Source organism: Phycodurus eques, unplaced genomic scaffold, assembly GCF_024500275.1.
Source record: "Phycodurus eques isolate BA_2022a unplaced genomic scaffold, UOR_Pequ_1.1 contig_69, whole genome shotgun sequence".
Lineage (NCBI taxonomy): Eukaryota > Metazoa > Chordata > Actinopteri > Syngnathiformes > Syngnathidae > Phycodurus > Phycodurus eques.
The window spans coordinates 118,495-139,487 of NW_026904066.1; the positions used below are offsets into that span (position 1 = coordinate 118,495).

A 20,993-nucleotide genomic window follows, 5' to 3' on the forward strand; every position below is an offset into this window, starting at 1 on the left:
GCAATCAGCAATCCACAATGCCAATGCAGCTACCATTTTCACTATTCTCTTATTATGCGGAGTTACCACACGTTTCGCTTCCTTATTGAAGCAGTTTTGCGGATGTTTGCTTCCTCATTCTTTATGTACCGCACTGTAGATTCATTCACGCCGTAATGGCGTGCCACAGATGCATAACTTCTGCCCTCTTTGATCAAATCTAAAAGTTTCACTTTTTCGCTGATGGTCATCATCTTCTTCTTCCTCTTGGGCGCTTTCGGGATAAATCCACTCGTGCTCTCGTTGGTCGATGTCGCGCCGGGAACCAATCATGCGCCTTTTATGAGTGCCCGTACAGTACAGGCATGTACAAAGCTTCTGAGTCAACTCATCTCTTTGTTTGGCATGCAGGGAAACCTCTCGTGCGCATCAACAGAAAACAACGCGTCTCCGCAATATGGCTGCCGATATGGCTGTATTTATTTATTTTTAAATTATTTTTGTTTTTATTTTTTTTTAATGAATATTTTGGAAAAACCCGCGAAGCACTGAAGCCGCAAAACGTGAAGCGCCAAGTGGCGAGGGAACACTGTAACCCCAAATTGAGTCACCCATACTGTTTTAAGAGGTGTATTTTATGAAGGATCACAAATACATTTGACAGTTTACCAGCAAAAGTCAAAGTTTCTTTTCAGTCTTATTTCAATCAATAATTCACTTCTTGATATTGACGTGACGAAAACATTGGACCAAATGCATGCATTGCTCAAAGGAAGTATGGGTCTTAATGGTCCATATTTCACAAACAAGTTTGTTTTATGTATTTTAGCACTCATTTCCAATAATCATACTTTTTGGAGCAATTGGGAAAGAACTAATTCGCTTTTGAACACTCCTTTTTTACCGCCAAAATCGAAAATTGAAAAGCACTGGCATTGCTGGTGTGGGAAAGGAATGTACAATACGATGAAGTGGAAGTAATTCGTCATATGTTATATATCATAGCTGTCAGATGGATCCCCTCACCTTCAAAGTGACAACTTTTCAGGAAAAAAACAAAAACAGCTTGCTTGAGTTTCCAAACACCGGTTTGTTCAAGCTGGTATTACAATACTTCCACACCGAAATGTCCTCCAACACGCACCTTGATCGACAATTCTCTTCCTCAGGTCCGGGACACACAAAAGGACGTTTCCAATCTTAAAAGAGTTCATCTGCTCCAGACCCCGCACATGAACATAAAAAAAATCAGGCGTTTAACAATTTCTGTCGTGTTGTGTGTGGTGTGCTCCGATAATCTCAAACGCACAACACCACAAGCAAGGATTCTGTAGAATGGCGATGTCGTCCATAAAGGACTTGCTTTGAAACCAGTTTGTCGTCTGGGCAAACCACCTTCATACAAAAAAAAAAAAACATCGGGTGAGATGTTTTTTTTTTTTTTGAGCAGTTGTTTCCTTGTTCCTAAATCAGGGCGCTTCTTGATTGGCTCCATTCTGTTTCACGTCACAATTCATGTCATGACTGGGGGAGACGGCTTCCACACGTGGAGATTTTGTAAGTCGTAAATATTTTTCAGCCCTGACCCATATCGGTCCCTATCTTCTTAACAAATCCACTCTTAAGTCATTTCAGATTTAAAGCAAGGCAAATTTATTTATATAGCGCATTTCATACACAAGGTAGTTCAATGTGCTTTCACGATTAAAAGCATTTAAAAACAAACAAAAAATAGCTTGTAAACATTTCAAATAAAGAGAAAAAATAAAAGTACAATTAAAACAGCGTACGTTCTACTTTTTCCGCTTGTTGGCATAATCTCATAGGATAATCTTTTAAAATAGTCTGGCGTTTGAGGTCCTCGGTGGGGACAGGGCAAAATTGGGACAAAAACAACCTGATTGTCTTTGTGTGTACCAAGCCTAACATGATCTTTCCTTCACCTCAAGTATTGTCTTCATTCTCCACATTCTCTCTTCATCAAAACGATCTTCTCTTGCTAAATGGAGGACACCTTGTCTTTATTTACAATTGAATGCTAACTCAATTTCCGTGGTGCTGCCCCACCATCGCAAACGTCAGCCTGTTCTGCCCACACGGTTCGTTTGAAATGCCCACAGCCCCCCGACAGGCCTGTCTGACTCTCAATTGTGAATGGCGATACTGAAAAAGACTCTGCTGATACAAGTTCGATGAACAAAGACAACTTTATTGGCTAACAAGCTATATTCAGTATCGCCAACAACTGCGGCAAGTGCGAGAGTCACATTCAATATTGGTGGCTCCGAAATCTGGAGGGACACCATGCCTTCTTCTCATGCCGTCATGCGGTCAGCTCCTTCCTGACTCCAAATATGGCCGACTACCTTCTCATAATCTTTCAAGCTCCTGAGGTTACGATCACTGTTTGAAAGGTATCCAGTATTTAATTTGTTTAAATTTGAATTTAATCTTTATTTATCCAGGCAAGGTAATTGAGAACAGATTCTCATTTGCAAGGCTGACATTGGAGCAGACAGTATAGTAAAACAAAGCAAAATAAAAGCAAATACAAATACATAGACGAGAAACTGGACAGTGTGATACAGTTACATAATATATTACATTACAAAATGTGTGTTTGTTTTATTCAGGTTCACATGGTATGCAGTTTTCCATCTTATCCAAAGAGTTAAAAATTTCCTCTCAGTCTATTTCAATGAATCATTTGCTTGTTTGAAATGAACATCACAAAAACATTTGACAAAGCAGTGTTTTAGCACGAGTGCTAATTCTCAACACTTGTTAACAGGAAGCCTTTAAGAAGGTCCACTGAATATAGATTTCAAATCAGAGCCAAAGTCATTTGTTTTAAGATTAAACATTATGCCAATGTGAATATCCTCTTTCATCAGGTCCAGGGCTTGACATGAACTTTTTGCTCACCAGCCACTGTCGGCTAGTGGCTTCGCAGAGTTACTAGCCACTCATTATTTTCACGAGACAGAATTTTGTGTTGGATAAATATTCAAATTTTGGGAGACTATGATGTTTGAGTTTTCATTATTGGTAAGCCATTATCATCAGCTTGCAAAAACAAGGGCTTGTAATACCTTTATTTTACATGGGTTTCACTTTCCGCAATGAATGACAAAAAAACTATAACTAATAACGAAATCAAGATTTTCAAGATGTTCCCTTAAGATCCAAAATATCTCAATCGAGACCTCAACAGTCGATGACTTTACTGCTCCCTTTTTATGTTTGATCAGCCATAGAATTTGAAAAATGTAGTTATTTTTGACAAAGTAACAAAGAGAAATTACAGGTTTTTTCAACTTCAAAGAGTGAAAGTAAATTGTCGACAGTAAGATAAAAAATAAAAAATACCTAAAAATCTACTTTCGTACAATGTCCAGTAATCCTCACTCCACCTCTGGGGTTAGGTTCCAGACCTCTCATGTGGCTCTGGCTCAGTGGGCAGATTGGGTTGCCCAGTGACTGAAGGGTTGCTGGTTCAAATACCGTCTGCAGTGTAATTGTGTCCTTGGGCAAGACTGAACCAGAATTTGCTCCCACTGGGCCTGGCAGTACCTTGCATGGCAGCAGCCACCCATTGGTGAATGAATGTGTGTGTGAGTGGGTGAATGTGAGGCTTTGGGCACTGTGGTAGTGTATAAAAAGTGCAGTCCATTTACCATTTCATGACAAGTGAGATTCTGCAATTTTGAAAAACCCAATTTAAATACACAATAGGCATGTTTTTATGGCTTTTTGGGCAATCAAAACTTTTTTAAGGTCTTTGAACACATTTAAAGCTCTACAAACCCATTTAAACACAATATATTGCAAGAGAGTAAGAGTAATAGATACAAATATAATTCAAACAGTAAAAAAATTAGAGTAACAACTGCAATAACACTTACATAAAAAGTCCGCAAGTGTGTGTGGAAGTAACCAAGTACTGTACTTGGTTACTTCCACCCTTGCAATCACATTTTCAGACTGAAGACTGATTTCACTTGGCATGAACAAATGTTTCCTCAACCAGCCAACAAGACACAAAAATTCTCCTTCTCCTCTTTTGGTCCACAAAGTTCCTCCTCGTAGTCTGCTGTCCTTCTTGCACACTTTTCCATACGACGAACACAACATTTTATGACGTGTTATGTATTATTATATGTTAATTATAACACAATAAATAATATGTTATTGAACTTATATCATTAGTTATTAACTTTAGGGGTTTCCATTATGTTAGATGCTGGAATGGAAAGACGTGACCGTGTTGCGCGAGTTAGCGTAACGCAAATGTTTAAGGTGAACGTAACAAATACTGTTCTGAATTGGGTTTAATAGCACATGCAAAACTGTGAACGAGCTAGCCAGGAGTTGAACCTAGAATCTTCTGATCCGTAGTCAGACACGTTATCCATTGCGCCACTAGCCCACGATGGTGTTGGGCCCTCTGAAAGCCCTTGTGAATTATTTTCACTGTCCCATGCAAACTATTCAAACAGCAGCACTAAAGAAAGTTATTTCTGGGATTCGTTCCTGCCGTGACCCGGATTTGAACCGGGGTTGCTGCGGCCACAACACAGAGTACTAACCACTATACGATCACGGCTTGGGTTGGTTGAACCTGGCACGAAAGTTGTCTGTCTAAAACTGTTGGCTGCAGGAAGGCTGAAAGGAAAACCTGCAGGACGCTGAGCCAGGACGACAGTGAATTAATGTGAAGGGCATGATAGGCATTAAACTGTCGATCAAGTGAATCCTCTCAACAGTTTACTGTATTGATAAGAATATCAATCAACATTTAATTTAGATTACCATTTCAACCGCTTTTATGCTCACATCGTGTCTGGTGATGAAATGCGACACGCATGTCACGCTCCACTTGATCATAATTTTTTATTCCATAAAATAAACATTGAAGCCATAGTTTATTAACAATTAGACAGAATCATCAGAATCAGAATCAGAATCATCTTTATTTGCCAAGTATGTCCAAAAACACACAAGGAATTTGTCTGCTCTTGTACGACAACAGACAGTCAATTTACAGAACACTTTGGAGACATAAAGACATTGACAAAAAAAAAAAAAAAAACAGTCACTGAGCAGTAAAGGATTGGTATTTATCTGGTAATGCCGGTACATTTTTGGCCAGTATATGCAAATAGTGCAGCATGACGAGAACTACAGTGAGTGCACGAGTAATACAAAATTGGCCCCACAGAAATGTGACAACAAACTCAAGTCAAAAAATTGCCAGCATGTTGTAATGGAATTGTAGGTTAGGTGTTTAAGAAGTTATCGCAAGAGGGAAGAAGCTGTTGGAATGTCTACTAGTTCTAGTTTGCATTGATCGGTAGCGCCTACCTGAGGGAAGGAGCTGGACGAGCTGGTGACCGGGATGTGGAGGGTCCGAGAGGATTTTCCATGCTCTTGTCTTAGTTCTGGCAGCGTGCAAGTCCTCAATGGTGTGTAGGGGGGTACCAACAATCCTTTCAGCAGTTTTGATTGTCCGTAGCAGTCGGAGTTTGATTATGTTTGCAATTTAACATTATGCAGAATCATTTTCATCCTATTACATAATAGACTGAAATAGCTTTCCCGCGTAATGTTCTTGACAAAATTAAAAAAATATAGCAATTCAGACAAATTTGGACAAACTGCCTCCCACATTCCCAAAACATGCGTGGTCGGTTGATTGAAGACTCTAAATTGCCCATTGGTGTGAAGGTGAGTGCGAATGGTTGTTTGTTTCTATCTGCCCTGCGATTGGCTGGCGACCGGTTCAGAGTGTACCCCGCCTCCCACCCGAAAATAGCTTGGATAGGCTCCAGCAGCCTGCGAGCCTAGTGAGGAGAAGCGGTGAAGAAAATGGATGAATGTTCTGGAAGTTATTTTTTTATAAGTTGGCACTTTCCGACACCCGATTAGCTTGTATGCGATCCATCTAAGGACTACGAATCTAGATGTAGAGGCCCCCAGTGAACACATTTTTTTTGTTCCTCCTGCCTTGCAACAAAGCCCCGAATACTAACCAATGAGCGGTGACTGTGATGTCATCATTTTTGCTGTATACACTGCGTAATACAATTGCCTACCCAGTACGGCAGCCTTACACACGGCATCTCTACCGGTCGGGTTATTACTGCTTCCTGTTCTATTCTCTTCCTTCTCCCCCAATAAGACCACTACATCTTCCTCCTCCTTCTTGTTCTCCAAGACCAACACCACGTCTTCACTGCCACCATGGGGTCACCCAGTCCCTCAATAACCCCTCTGCTAGTGACCTCAACCCCTGATGCTGCTAATCATAACACAACAATAATAATCATAGCAAGAGTTTTGTTATTAATACATAAAGGCAATCCATCCATCCATCCATTTTCTGAGCCGCTTCTCCTCACTAGGGTCGCGGGTGTGCTGGAGCCTATCCCAGCTATCATCAGGCAGGGGGCAGGATACACCTTGAACTGGGTGCCAGCCAATTGCAGGGCACATACAAACAAACAACCATTTGCACTCACATTCACACCTACGGGGAATTTCGAGTCTCCAGTTCATGCATGTTTTTGGGATGTGAGAGGAAACCGGAGTGCCTGGAGAAAACCCATGCAGGTACGGGGAAAACATGCAAACTCCACACAGGTGGGGCCGGGGATTGAACCCGGGTCCTCAGAACTGTGAGGCTGACACTCTCACCAGTCATCCACCGGGCCGCCTAAAGGCAATCTGTGTAAGAAAATGCCATAAATGACACACACACCCAATTGGAGGGTTTACGCTTTATTTTATCAAAGTAAACCTGCTTATTTTTTCACGTATCAAATAATATGTAAGTATCCCTTAATTGCTGAAAGTGTAAATCACAGAGTCAGGCCACAGAGACAACAAGGGTCAAAGATGCTTGCAATACATAAGGATGAAAGTACTTCACAATTTTGTATCGAAAATTATTTGGATAACAACTGCGAGGTAGAATACATAGAAAAACTCCTTGTTAGTACAGTGGACAGTATATAAGCCTGTCACACGGAAGACCAGGGTTCGATTCCCTGACGGGGAGTTGAGTTCATGTTCTCTTTCGCTTTTGGTGGGGCTCTTTGCGGGAAAACAAAAAAGACCATCAGCCTCGTTTCCAAAGAGGGGACCTTACGTGTATTTGGCGAACATAACAACTACACGACTGAAACTGTTACGCTCATTCTATCTGTTCGCAGAACCAGCAAACTGACTCGCGAGCTGGCATTGCCGATGCGTTTAGGTGAATTGACGCCCTCGACACTCGGTGAATGCAGTGTTCATTTTTGTCCTTGTTTCTGTTTTTTGTTTTAGGGTTTTCAGGTGATTGATTACGCCATGATTTACCGTCCAAAACGTCAAATGCAGTTTTTTTCGGGTTACATGAAAATTGCCAGCTGGAAGCTACCCTGCTGGGCCGGTCTGGACAGTAATTTTGTATTTTTTCATCTGCCATGATTAACTATGGGGAGAGATTTGTCTCAAAATTCTTTCCACAAATATATACATGATTTACACAGTTTTTTCAAAAACCACAAATATATCGACAATTTACATGTTTTTCGATTTTTTTTTAATGTTGTGTGTGCCTTTATCATGATCATATCATGAGGAATTATGAATATTTACATATCATTTTTGAATATTCAATTCTGCTTGTGAATTGTTGAATGTGCGCTTATGGATCAGTGGGCACACGCGTTTATTTTTTTAGACAAACGTAACGCAATTTTCAAGATATTCACACACACACAAGTTGAGAATCTTCACACGTGTGGGAAGGCCCGTCCCTCCATCTGCTTGGCGGCAGTGTTGCTGTCTACATTGAGAGTGTAGACTATGAAATAGATGATTGAGAGCTAGCGATTGTTATTATTTTAATACTGTAATAATAATCTGTTTTTTGTATCTTGATGACAGATGAGGAAGGCGATTTCTTTTAATTTTCCTTACTAATGACGGGGCTGCCGGTTGTCCACCTTGTTCAGCCACGGTCAGCTTACCGGGGATTTCGGCAGGGTCGGACCACAGACTGTTTCAGTCAAGCCATCATCCTGAGAGGAAACTGCAGCAATGGCAGAGGATGTCAATATTGATTGGATCAAAGGCTTTTAGAAGTCCAAAACAGGTGGGCTGCCAAATGTTTACAGGTGGTGGGTCACTCCTCTTTGTCTCATTTGCATGTTTATGTTGCTGTATATTTTAACCAATGTGCCTTTTTATTTTGTAGTGTGTGTGACCTTTGGTATTGTTAGTGACCCCCCTTTTCCTCACTCTCTCACTCTGTAAGCTTCCCTGAATGAATCTGTGAAAGTGAGTATTCTCTGGCTGGAGCTGTCGGCCTTGTCAAAACAGGCATTGCAAATAATTGGCAATAACAATTAAGTTTTACTTTTCAAATAAACAGCTTGAAGCAAGCACGCTTTACCTCTTATTTGGGAAACTATGCGAGCGAGAGTGAGGACAGGCGGTAACGAACATGTTAAAACTTAAGATAAGTTTAAATGTGCTTAAAGCATGTGAGAGGTGAAAACCTTTTTTTTTATTATATGGTCTGTCAATATCGCTGATTTTCACCAATTAGGTCGGTCTGGAAAGTATGAGAGTGAGTGTTGCTCTCTGAGCATTCACACACTGAAGCCGAGAAACAACAAGTGTCCATCAGGCTGCTGAACCCGTCTGAAGCTAAATGTGGACGTGAGCGACATCCTGACCTCGATGATGATGCAGCTGAACAAAGGCGATCAAAAGATGAGATCCACGTCTGCTTCACCTTCACGTGATTACACACACGTTAATTGACACGCACATGCTGCCCGCTTGATTGCATTTGTGTGATAAAAAGGAAATATGAGTGAACTCGACTGACTCACTTCCGTTGATGGCGGCGTCCAAGATGTCCACCATGTTGACGTGGACGTGCCTTTGAAGCAGCGGTGAGCCATCAGGGCCAGCAAGGGCAAAACACGATCACAAGCATCGACCGACATTTACAATTCAGTGGTACTTTGATGCGAGAGTCTCCTAATTTACAAACGACTTTATGTATAATTATCAGCCGGTCGATTTGTTTTGCTGTTGGGAGCAAGAATTGGACTTCGAATACAGTAGAATTCATTTATTTGATATATATGTGGCGGCACGGTGGACGACTGGTTAGCGCGTCTGCCTCACAGTTCTGAGGAGTGGGGTTCAATCCTCTGTCCTGCCTGTGTGGAGTTTGCATGTTCTCCCCGTGCCTGCGTGGGGTTTCCCCGGGCAGTCCGGTTTCCTCCCACATCCCAAAAACATGCATTAATTGGGGACTCTAAATTGTCCGTGAGTGCGAATGGTTGTTTGTTTATATGTGCCCTGCGATTGGCCGGGAACCATTTCAGGGTGTACCCTGCCTCCTGCCTGATGGTAGCTGGGATAGGCTCCAGCACGCCTGCGACCCTAGTGAGGAGAAGCGGCTCAGAAAATGAATGGATGGATGATATATATGTCACAAATCATTGAATAAAAACAGATCCATTACTTTGATTTAGCATGAGTGCTTTTTCTTTCTTTTTTTAGGTCAAGCAGAAAGGAGGAGCTGTATCCCTTTTATGTCGGAACAGTTTTACTGTGCCGCAGTAGACTTTTCAAGCTACCACTGTGGTTTCTGAGTATTTTAATGGGTATTTATTTTGAATCAAAGTCGCTCAGTCGAACAGAACAACGTTTCTTGAAGGGAGTAAGAAAAGAAGACAACAAAAGACAAAGCACTAGCTGTAAACAAGATGGGGATAATAAATCATTCTCTACAGTACCTAGAACAACGACACATTAGATATGATTGTTGTGAGGGAAGGACAGGACAAGATGGAACAGGACAAGGACAGGAGGGGAAGCATGCAGGACAAGGGTCGTGAACCCGGCTGTACAACTGAAGTGTGGTGGGAGTGGATATGTAAATTGTAAATGTCTATAGGACCAGTGTGAGTGAGAGGATACCCAAGAAATTTGCATAGTCACAAGTTATTTGTCGCAATGAGTGAGTGGCCCCACACCCAGCAAATAAGTCCCAGGCGTGGGTGTGTGTCTGCGGACACTTGCAAGTGAATTGACATCGTTTTGCATGCACAATGACCATCAGAAGTGTCCTGTAATTGCTGTGCATGCACCATGGGGGCTGAGGACCCCACCCACTCAATCGAGAGGCGGGGTCGGGCCCAGGAGTTCACCCGAGAGCAACCCGGTGAATGGCAGTCAGTGTTTAATGTTTGAATCTGTTCATGGAACGACACAATCTGTGTCTCGTCTGTCTGGACCTCAGTCCCAGGGACTTCATCCATCTGGACCTCTGCTTCTGGTGGAGGAGTTTGATGCAGAGTCAGAAGAGCTGTGGCAGCTTGCTCTCTACTTGGGTTCACAAGTCTTTTCGCCGAAGCTTCTTGAGATTGGAGACATCTTTCCAGTTTGTGGACACGCCGATTTCGATCAGTGGTGGAGGTGAAACTGAATAAACTTGGCACGTAGTCAGGGAGGGGTGGGCAAACTACAGCCCGCGGGCCACATCCGGCCCGTTGATCATTTCAATCCGGCCCGCCAAATATTGGAACAAAATTGCCCAAATCATATCAAAATCATGACTATATTCATTTGACCCTGTCCTGTCATGCCGAGTGGTTCCAACAGGTAGTGCAGTAGGTACAGTGATACATTGATTTGACTTTGGCTGGTCTGTTTTTACTCTGCTACTGTTCTGAACCCTTCTTCAACCATGAGTGGGCCAAAGAAAGGAAAAGTCGACTGAGTGCCGTGTGTTTAATATAGAATGGACTACTAAATATTTTTTCACTGAAGTCCAGTCAAAGGCTGTATGTCTAATTTGATAAGAAAGCATTGCGGTTTTAGAGGAATATAACATCAGCCGTCATTTTTCTACCAAGCATGCTGATTATGCTAACAGCCAATCGACGCAGGAACTGATGGCTATGGCTCAGCGGTTAAAATCAAGCTTGCAGGCCCAGCAAAACAACTTTATCTGACAAACTGCCATCCAAGATTCAGTCACACAAGACCGGTGAAACAGCGCCACGGGAGCTGCAGATGGAACTGATTGATCTCCAATCTGATACTGTCTTAAAAGAGAAGTTCAACTCTCAAACTGGATGAGTTTTATGCTTCATGAAGCCCTGACAAATTTCCAAAAATCCAGAAGATGGCACAGAGGATTCTGGTGGTTTTTGGCTCTACATATGTGTGTGAACAGACTTTTAGTGTGATGAACACCAACAAAACATCCTACAGATCCCAGCTGAGTGATGACCACCTCAGATGCGTTCTGAGAATTGCCACAACAAAACTAACAGCAGACTTTGATGCACTGGCAAAAAAAAAGGTTATCAACAAAAACAACACTGTTCCCATTTAAAGTAAGTCTCAGTATTAACACTACAATGCCTTTTTTTGTTTGTTTATTTTTTTATATGTAAGCATCTGGTCCTGTCTTGGCCCGCCTGTCAAATTTTAAAAGTCCCTGAGTCAAAACGTTTGCCCAGCCCTGTTGTAGGGGATCATGGCTCTTCCTTTCTGAAACATCCATCCATCTTCTGAGCCGCTTCTCCTCACTAGGGTCGCGGGCGTGCTGGAGCCTATCCAGCTGTCATTGGGCAGGAGGCGGGGTACACCCAGAACTGGTTGCCAGCCAATCGCAGGGCACATACAAACAAACAACCATTCGCACTCACATTCACACCTACGGGCACTTTAGAGTCTTCAATTAACCTACCATGCATATTTTTGGGATGTGGGAGGAAACCGGAGTGCCCGGAGAAAACCCACGCAGGTACGGGGAGAACATGCAAACTCCACACAGACGGGGCCCCGCGGGGATTGAACCCAGGTCCTCAGAACTGTGAGGCTGACGCTCTAACCAGTCGGCCACCGTGCCGCCTTTCTGAAACAAAAAACTAATAATAATAATAATGTTGTTCAATAATTAATAATAAATAATATAAAATTATATGTATAATATATATAATAGGCGGCACGGTGGACGATTGGTTAGAGCGTCAGCCTCACAGTTCTGAGGACCTGGGTTCAGTCCCCGGCCCCGCCTGCGTGGAGTTTGCATGTTCTCCCCGTGCCTGCGTGGGTTTTCTCCGGGCACTCCGGTTTCCTCCCACATCCCTAAAACATGCATTAATTGGAGACTCTAAATTGCCTGTAGGGGTGACTGTGAGTGCGAATGGTTGTTTGTTTGTATGTGCCCTGCGATTGGCTGGCAACCAGTTCTGGGTGTACCCCGCCTCCTGCCCAATGACAGCTGGGATAGGCTCCAGCACGCCCGCGACCCTGGTGAGGAGAAGCGGCTCAGAAAATGGATGGATATATATATATATATTATTTTATTTATTTATTTATATTATATATATATGTAATTTTATTTATTTATATTATATATTTACATATATATATATATATATATATATATATATATATATATATATGTATATATATATAATATAAATAAGTAAAATAATTTAATAATAACTAATAACGTTTCGTTTGGCTGTGCTGCTCAGTTGTGAGTTAGCTGCGCTTAGCTTCCACAGCAAGGCCCATTTACCACTCTAGCATGCAGCGAGCAAGCTAACGATGGCTCCGCCCTGATGATGCGTCTTCACCGGATGCCTCGATTTTACAGAACAGCTTAGTGACGTTATTTAAGCTCCCAAAAAATTTCCAAATAAACAAGCGATGCATTGACATTTTGAAGACGCATATGGATACGTCATATAGTTTTGTAAACTTTCAACAGAGACAACATGGCTTCGTGGGTAACTTGATACTCGTGAATGGGGCAGTGCCGACTGTCTAACTACCCGGGCTTCCTCCTACCGTCCCGCTGTCGTCAGGTGCCGTGTTTGGCTCTGACATTCCTTGTGTGTTTTTTGGACATACTTGGCAAACAAAGATGATTCTGATTCTGATTCTGATTATGTCACTGACAACGAGAGTAAGTTGACTTGTGTGCTTATTTTAATGATTACAGTCCACAATAAGCATTCATTTTTTTAAGTTGAGCCTCCTCACCTGATTTTACATTGTATAAGTTATCACCCCCCCAGTATAATTAATTCCTTTTGGCTCATCCATTCGACACACCCACAGCGTCTGAGAGATGAGAGGTGGCCCTTATTATTCAAGTTTTGAACCCTGATTTCATATACTTAGCGATCTGTTTTATTCATTCAAATTTGGCAGGCTTGTTAACATTACTCTTCCCTGTGGTGTGTCGAATTTACATGCCATTTTTTAGGCCTGCTTTGTGCCACTTTAAAGGCATTTTACTTCTTTTCAAAGGGGAAAATGGATTTTAGATACAAGTAAATTGAGTCACTCTCACTGTTCGAAGAAGCGTATTTTATCATGGATCACATGTACTGAACACTTTACAGTTTACCACGAAGAGTCAATGCTTCGTTACAGTCTAGTTCCATCAATCCTTCATTTATTTGATATGGACATCAATAAATTATTGGAAAACAAGTGTGGATTTGGGCACCAGTGCTAATTCTTAATATTTGTCCACAGGAGGCTTATAGAAAAGACAAAGACAACATAAAGATAAACGTAGTTGATAAAATGCATGAATGTAGATTTTTGTAAATCCGTATGATAGTCATTATTTTTGACATAAAACATTGACATTTTCAATGCAGGCTTCTTGATCACTGTGATTCTCACCAGCACACTTGTGTTTATTAGGCCAATTGTAGCACATGTGCTGTTGAGCAGAGGGAGATAAGCTACTGGGCTAGCTCTAGATTCGATAAGTGGTAAGACGAGCAAAGAAAGGGCCAGAGTCGAAGCAGATTGAACATGAAGCTGGCAGTTTACTTATAACAACAAACAAGACAGTGGACAAAACGAAAGTTAACATATAATTTTGGGCACATCATTTGGCATATGCACCTTAACAAAACCTTTCCTGTTATATTACACCTTATTGTTGACTTAAGGAGTGAGACAAAAGGTTTTAAGTTCAATCACTTTTTCCTATTTTATTTCTGTTTTATTTTATTGAACGGTCATTTAGTCTAATTTTGGATAATAAACCTATTATTTGCTTAATTTTCTGGTTCAAGCGCAATTGTAGGTTTATGAAATTAACCAAAATCACATTGCGAAATCTGTAGCGACACTTCAAATCGACCATACAAATGTCCCTTTAAAGTTCACAACAATATCAAAATTAAATTCAAAGACAATCGGAATTACAAAGAAATCATAGAACAATGCTTTCAAATGTCCTTTTTGCCAAAAAAAAATCCCAAAAGTCCACAAGCAAGCAAGTCCATTTCTTGCTTTAAGTTAGAGCATTTTGTTTTTGGAGGGTTTCCAATGGATTCAAGACATTTCCATTCTTTTTAATGGGGGAAATGGATTTGATATACAGGCAAATTCAGTCACCGTCACTGTTTAAATGAGTGTATTTTAATAAGGATTACAAATACACTTTATAGTTCACCACCAAAAGTCAAAGTTTCTTTACAATCAATCACTTATTTGATATTGACATCACTAAAACATTGGACAACATGTATGCATTGCTTTAAGGAAGTATGGGTCCTCATGGTCCATATTTCACAAACAAGTTCATTTTAGCGGCACGGTGACCGACTGGTTCGTGCGAACCTAGTGAGGAGAAGCGGCTCGGAAAATGGATGGATGGATGGATTTCTGTACATTTGGATTCAAATTGTCAAAATGAAAGCATTTAAAATCATGTCAGGAGTGGGATTTGAACCCACGCCTCCATTTGGAGACCAGAAATACCATTTAGAAGGTGCTCAACCTTGATTCTGGTGCCTTAGACCGCTCGGCCATCCTGACATGTGGAAAAACTGGCATGTTTTGCAACATAATTATAAATATATGCCAGCTTTTCAAATTCGTGGATGAAAGTTTAAAATCTTTATTGAAATATAAGAAATCCAGACTGCCAAACCATATGGGACATGTGTTGGTTTCTCTGCCACTTATTCTTTCCAAAATTCTGTGCTTTTTTTTCAAAGCGCCATAAGTTGGAATGATGATCAAATTCCAAATGGTGGAACACATGGAACATTCCCATTCCCGGAGTCAAACCCTGGCCTCCTGGGTGAAAACCAGGAATCCTGACTGCTTGCCCATATGGGAAACGCATTTGGTTTGGGTTTTTTTTCCAAAATATTGAACGCTTCCCCAAGCTCAATCGGTCGTTTTCTGCATGAATGTTGAAGCCAAATTGGTGGAATGCAGGGTAAAAAAAAATCATTCTCATTCTCGGAGTTGGAAATGGTTCCCTGGGTGAAGATCCATCCCATAATATTGGAAGTCAGGTAATGTTACTTTTCCAGGTGACAGAGTCTAAAAAAATAGAGTCTCCTGGCCTGCTGGGTGAGAACCAAGCAACCTGACGGCTTAACCATATGGGAAAATCCTTTTTTTTTTTTTTTTTGTTATTTTCCAAAATATTGAACATTTCCCCAAACTGGAATTTTTCGACATGATTTAAAAGCCCAAATGGTGAAATTCAGAGAACGTTCCCATACCCAGAGTCAAACCCAGCCCTCATGGGTGAAAACCAAGAATCCTGGCCGCTTGGCCATCTGGGAAACACCTTTGTTGTGTTTTCTTCCCCAAGCTCAATCGGAAGTTTTCTGGATGAACAGCCAAATTGGTGGAATGCTGGGTAAAAAAATGCTCTCATACTGGGAGTCGGACATGGTTCCCTGGGTGAAGATCCATGCCATAATACTGGAACTGAGGTAATGTAACCATACAAGGTGACAAAGTCTAAATGGTCGAGTTCAGAAGCGATTCAAGGAACATTCCCAAAACGGTAGTCAAACCCGGGACGCCGGGGTGAAAACCAGGAATCCTGACCACTCGACCAGATAATGGTGTCACAACCATCCATCCATCCATCTATCCATCCATCCATTTTCGACACAGCTTATCCTGGTTAGGGTCACGGGACACAGGACCCTATCCCAGCTGACTTCGGGCGAAAGGCGGACTACATCCTGAACTGGTCGCCAGTCAGTCGCAGGGCACAGACACGGACAACCATTAGCACTCACATTCACACCGTCACTGAGTGGGAACTGAACCCACGCTGCCTGCACCAAAGTCAGGCAAGTGTACCACTACACCATCAGTGGTGTCACTTCACCTTTCTTAAAAAATCTTCACTTACTTTCAAGCATACTTTTTCGTAAAACGACCAGGCCAAAACAAAAGAATTCAGGTTACATTCTCATCCATCAACTTTCTCTTTGGTCTTCCTCTAGCTCTCTTGCCTGGCAGCTCCATCCTCATCATCCTTCTACCAATATTCCTCTATAGTTCCCACAGCTCTGCACATCACCCTTGTTCTTAAAAATGGGCACCAACACACTTTTCCTCCATTCCTCAGGCATCTTCTCACGCGCGAGAACTCTGTTGAACAAGCTGGTCAAAAACTCCATAGCCACCTCTCCTCGATGCTCCCATACCTCCACAGGAATGTCATCAGGACCAACTGCCTTTCCATTTTTCATCCTCATTAATGCCTTACTAATCATTGCCACTTCCTGGTCCACCACACTTGCCTCTTCGACTCTCCCTTCGCTCTCATTTTCCTCATTCATCAACTCCTCAAAGTATTCTTTCCATCTAGCGAGCACACTGCTGGCACCAGTCAACATATTTCCATCTCTATCCTTAATCACCCAAACCTGCTGCACATCCTTCCCATCTCTATCCCTCTGTCTGGCCAACCTGTAGAGATAATTTTCTCTTTCCTTTGTGTCCAACCTGGCATGAGTTATCATATGACTCTTGTTTGGCCTTTGCAACCTGTACCTTTGCCCTACATCACATCTTAATGTATTCCTTTTGCCTCTCCTCGGTCCTCTCAGTGTCCCACTTCTTCTTAGCTAATCTCTTTCCTTGTATGATTTCCTGTACTGTGAGGTTCCACCACCAAGTCTCCTTCTCTTCTTTCCTGCCAGAAGATACACCAAGTACTCTCCTGCCTGCCTCTCTGATCACCTTGGCTGCAGTGGTCCAGTCTTCTGGAAGCTCCTCCTGTCCACCGAGAGCCTGTCTCACCTCTTCCCGAAAAGCTGCACAACACTCGTCCTGTCTCAGCTTCCACCACATCGTTCTTTGTTCTGCCTTTTTCTTCCTAATTTTCCTCCCCACCACCAGAGTCATCTTACACACAACCATCCTATGCTGTCAAGCCACACTCTCCCCGACCACTACCTTACAGTCGGTAAACTCCTTCAGATTACATCATCTGCACAAGATGTAATCCACCTGCGTCCTTCTACCTCCGCTCTTGTAGGTCACCCTATCTTCTAGCCTCTTTCACGACAGCCATTTCCATGCCTTTTGCAAAGTTTACCACCATCTGCCCCTCCAAGTTCCTTTCCTGGATGCCGTACTTACCCATTACTTCTTCATCACCCCTGTTTCCCTCACCAACATGTCCATTACAATCTGCACCAATCACGACTCTCTCTGTCTGGGATGCTCAGAACTACTTCGTCTTGCTCCTTCCAGAATATCTATTTCACCTCGAGGTTACATCCTCCCTGTGGGGCATAGCCACTAATCACATTATACATAACACCCTCAATTTCAAGTTTCAGCCTCATCACTCCATCTGATATTCTTTTCACCTCCAAGAAATTCTCAGCCAACTCTTCCTTTAAAATAACCCCTACTCCATTCCTCTTCCCATCTACACCATGGTAATAAAATTTAAACCCATCTTCGACCCACAGTAGCTGAATTTCGGACGTTGCTAACCCTGGCCACGACCGATCCAGTATGGAATTCTTTGGATGAACACTCACATTTGTTTTGTCAAAGTTTTAAGACGGATGCCCTTCGTAACACAACCCTCTGCATTTATCCGGGCTTGGGACCAGCCTACAGTTTGCACTGGCTTGTGCACCCCATCGGGCTGCAGTAAGAGAGGACCAAACCCAGGTCAACGGAAATCACAGTCAATGCTGAGTAACACATGACCAAATAGGTTTAAGGATTAACGTTCCCTGACCGGGAACCAAACCCAGGCAACTGTGGTGAGAGCGCCGAATCGTAACCACTAGACCAGCAGGGACTGCTGGGGTAGTCAACAATTGTTAATCTAGACAATCCCTAAGCGGGTCGTCTCGGCCCGCCTGCACCCACAACGGATGTGAACCTAAATGTGCAAAGATTGACAGATCTTTTCAGTGGGGCACGACTTTCCAGCAGCACGACGACAGGTGGGCACAGTGGGAATATGGAAAAATATTATACCGAGCAGACCATGCATTTGTTATCCAAATTATTTGGTACACAAAATTGTTCATTACTTTCGTCCTTATGTATTGCAAGCACTGCAATTGGCTGGCGACCAGTTCAGGGTGTACCCTGCCCCCCGCCCGAAGATAGCTGGGATAGGCTCCAGGCTGCCCGCGACCCTTGTGAGGATAAGCGGTACAGAAAAGGGATGGATGGATGGATGTATTGCAAGCATCGTTGATTCTTGTTCTCTCTGTGACCTGAATTTGTGAATTATACTTGAAGCAATTCAAGGATACTTACATATTATTTGATATGTGAACAAATGAGCGGGTTGACTTTGATATAAGAAAGCATAAACCTTCAAAGTGGGTGTGTGTAGGTGTGTAATTTATGGCATTTTCTGACATGGAATGTCTTTGTGTATTAAGAACATAACTCTTGCTAAAATTAGGATTGTTTTGTTATGATAAGCAGCGGCATCAGGGGTTGAGGTCACGAGCAGAGGGGTTATTGAGGGACTGGGTGACCCCATGGTGGCAGTGAAAAGGTGGTGCTGGTCTATTATGTAATGCCATCAAAATTATTCTGCATAATGTTAAATTGCAAACTTAATCATGATTCTGTCTCATTGTTAATAAATTATGGCTTCAATGTTTATCCCCTCCTTGAGCCGTCACCTTATCGTGGTGTAGGGGTTTGTGTGTCCCAATGATCCGAGGAGTTGTCTGGGGCTTTATGCCCCTGGCAGGGTCACCCATGGCAAACAGGTCCTAGGTGAGGGACCAGACAAAGCACGGCACCAAAAACCCCTATGACAAGTACAATAAATGGATTCAGGTTTCCCTTGCCCGGACGCGGGTCACCGGGGCCCCCCTCTGGAGCCAGGCCTGGCGGTGGGGCTCCAAGGCGAGCGCCTGGTGGCTGGGCCTGCACCCATGGGGCCCGGCCGGGCACAGACAGAAAGGGTAACGTGGGTCCCCCTTTCCCTGGGCTCACCACCTGTGGGAGGGGCCATAGGGGTCGGGTGCAGTGCGAGCTGGGCGTTGGCAGAAAGGCGGGGACCTTTGCGACGATCCCCGGCTACAGAAGCTGGCTCTAGGGACGTGGAATGTCACCTCTCTGGCAGGGAAGGAGCCTGAGCTGGTGTGTGAGATCGAGAAGTTCCGACTAGATATAGTCGACTCGCCTCCACGCACAGCTTGGGCTCTGGTACCAGTCCTCTCGAGAGGGGTTGGACTCTCTTGCCCACGGTGAGAGGCGCAGAGCAGGTGTGGGTATACTTATTGCTCCCCGGCTCGGCGCCTGTACCTTGGGGTTCACCCCGGTGGACAAGAGGGTAGCCTCCCTCCGCCTTCGGGTGGGGGGACGGGTCCTGACTGTTGTTTGTGCCTATGTGCCAAACAGCAGTTCAGAGTACCCACCCTTTTTGGAGTCCTTGATCAACCTTCTCTGTGGTCTTCCTCTCACTCTCTTGCCTGGCAGCTCCATCTTCATCATCCTTCTACCAATATAATCACTATTTCTCCTCTGGATGTGTCCAAACCATCTAAGTCTGCTCTCTCTAACGTTGTCTCCAAAACATCTAACCTTGGCTGTCCCTCTGATGAACTAATTTCTAATTTTATCAAACCTGGTCACTTCTCGAGCGAACCTCAACATCTTCATTTCCGCCACCTCCAGCTCTGCTTCCTGTTGTCTCTTCAGTGCCATTGTCTCTAATCTGTACATCATGGCTGGCCTCACCACGGTCTTATAAACTTTGCCCTTCATCCTAGCAGAGACTCGTGCCTGCGTGGGTTTTCTCCGGGCACTCCGGTTTCCTCCTACATCCCAAAAACATGCATGGGAGGTTAATTGACAACTAAATTGCCCGTAGGTGTGAATGTGAGTGCGAATGGTTGTTTGTTTGTATGTGCCCTGCGATTGGCTGGCAACCAGTTCAGGGTGTACCCCACCTCCTGCCCGATGACAGCTGGTATAGGCTAGTGAGGAGAAGCGGCTCAGAAAATGGATGGATGATATATATATATATATATATATATATATATATATATATATATATATATATATATATATCCATCATCATCCATTTTCTGAGCCGCTTCTCCTATATATATATCACAGTTTCGATACACAATTTTTGGGAGGGTTATAAGAGAATTGCAAAAAAAATATGTCTTTATTCGGAACACTTAGATAAATGGTTATAATATATAGATATATATTATAAATATCCATTCATCCATTTTCTGACCCGCTTATCTGGTCGAGGGTCGTAGGTATCTCAGCTGACTAGACTACTGGACTATTTTGGAATTAGTACATAGAGTAAGAGATCGAATTGATTCGATCGTTGGTGGTCAAAGAATACGAATACGAATCCTGGAAATTAAATCACAAAATATGTAAAAATGAAGACACTTTTGTCTTTTCTGTTTAAAAATACTCACACCCAACTCAGGTCACACTCCTTTTATTTCTTTTTTGGTCACACTTTTTGTCAGAAAATGTTCTGTCCTGGCAGTCCCAGTCGCAAGCACCGCTACTGTACTTAGTTTGCATCAGTGTCACGGACCAACTACTTAGTGATTCGAGCTGTGGCTGTCGTACGTTGCCATCCATTCAAACAACCAGTGATTTTATTTATTTTTTTGTGTACAAGTTGTCACATGATTGTTAAGTTCGATAAATATGCTTTC

At 42.9% G+C, this 20,993-nt stretch overlaps 3 non-coding genes across 3 annotated transcripts; all 3 read right to left on the minus strand.

Annotated features, from left to right (window-relative positions):
* Positions 1–4,335: 4,335 nt before the first annotated feature.
* Positions 4,336–4,408, minus strand: trnar-acg (transfer RNA arginine (anticodon ACG)). The gene has a single exon. It is a non-coding gene; the product is annotated as a tRNA-Arg (tRNA).
* Positions 4,409–4,513: 105 nt separating this feature from the next.
* trnah-gug (transfer RNA histidin (anticodon GUG)) lies at positions 4,514–4,585 on the minus strand. The gene has a single exon. It is a non-coding gene; the product is annotated as a tRNA-His (tRNA).
* Positions 4,586–14,752: 10,167 nt separating this feature from the next.
* Positions 14,753–14,859, minus strand: trnal-caa (transfer RNA leucine (anticodon CAA)). The gene is made up of 2 exons: positions 14,822–14,859; positions 14,753–14,798 (listed from the first exon to the last, which is right to left on the minus strand). It is a non-coding gene; the product is annotated as a tRNA-Leu (tRNA).
* Positions 14,860–20,993: the final 6,134 nt, after the last annotated feature.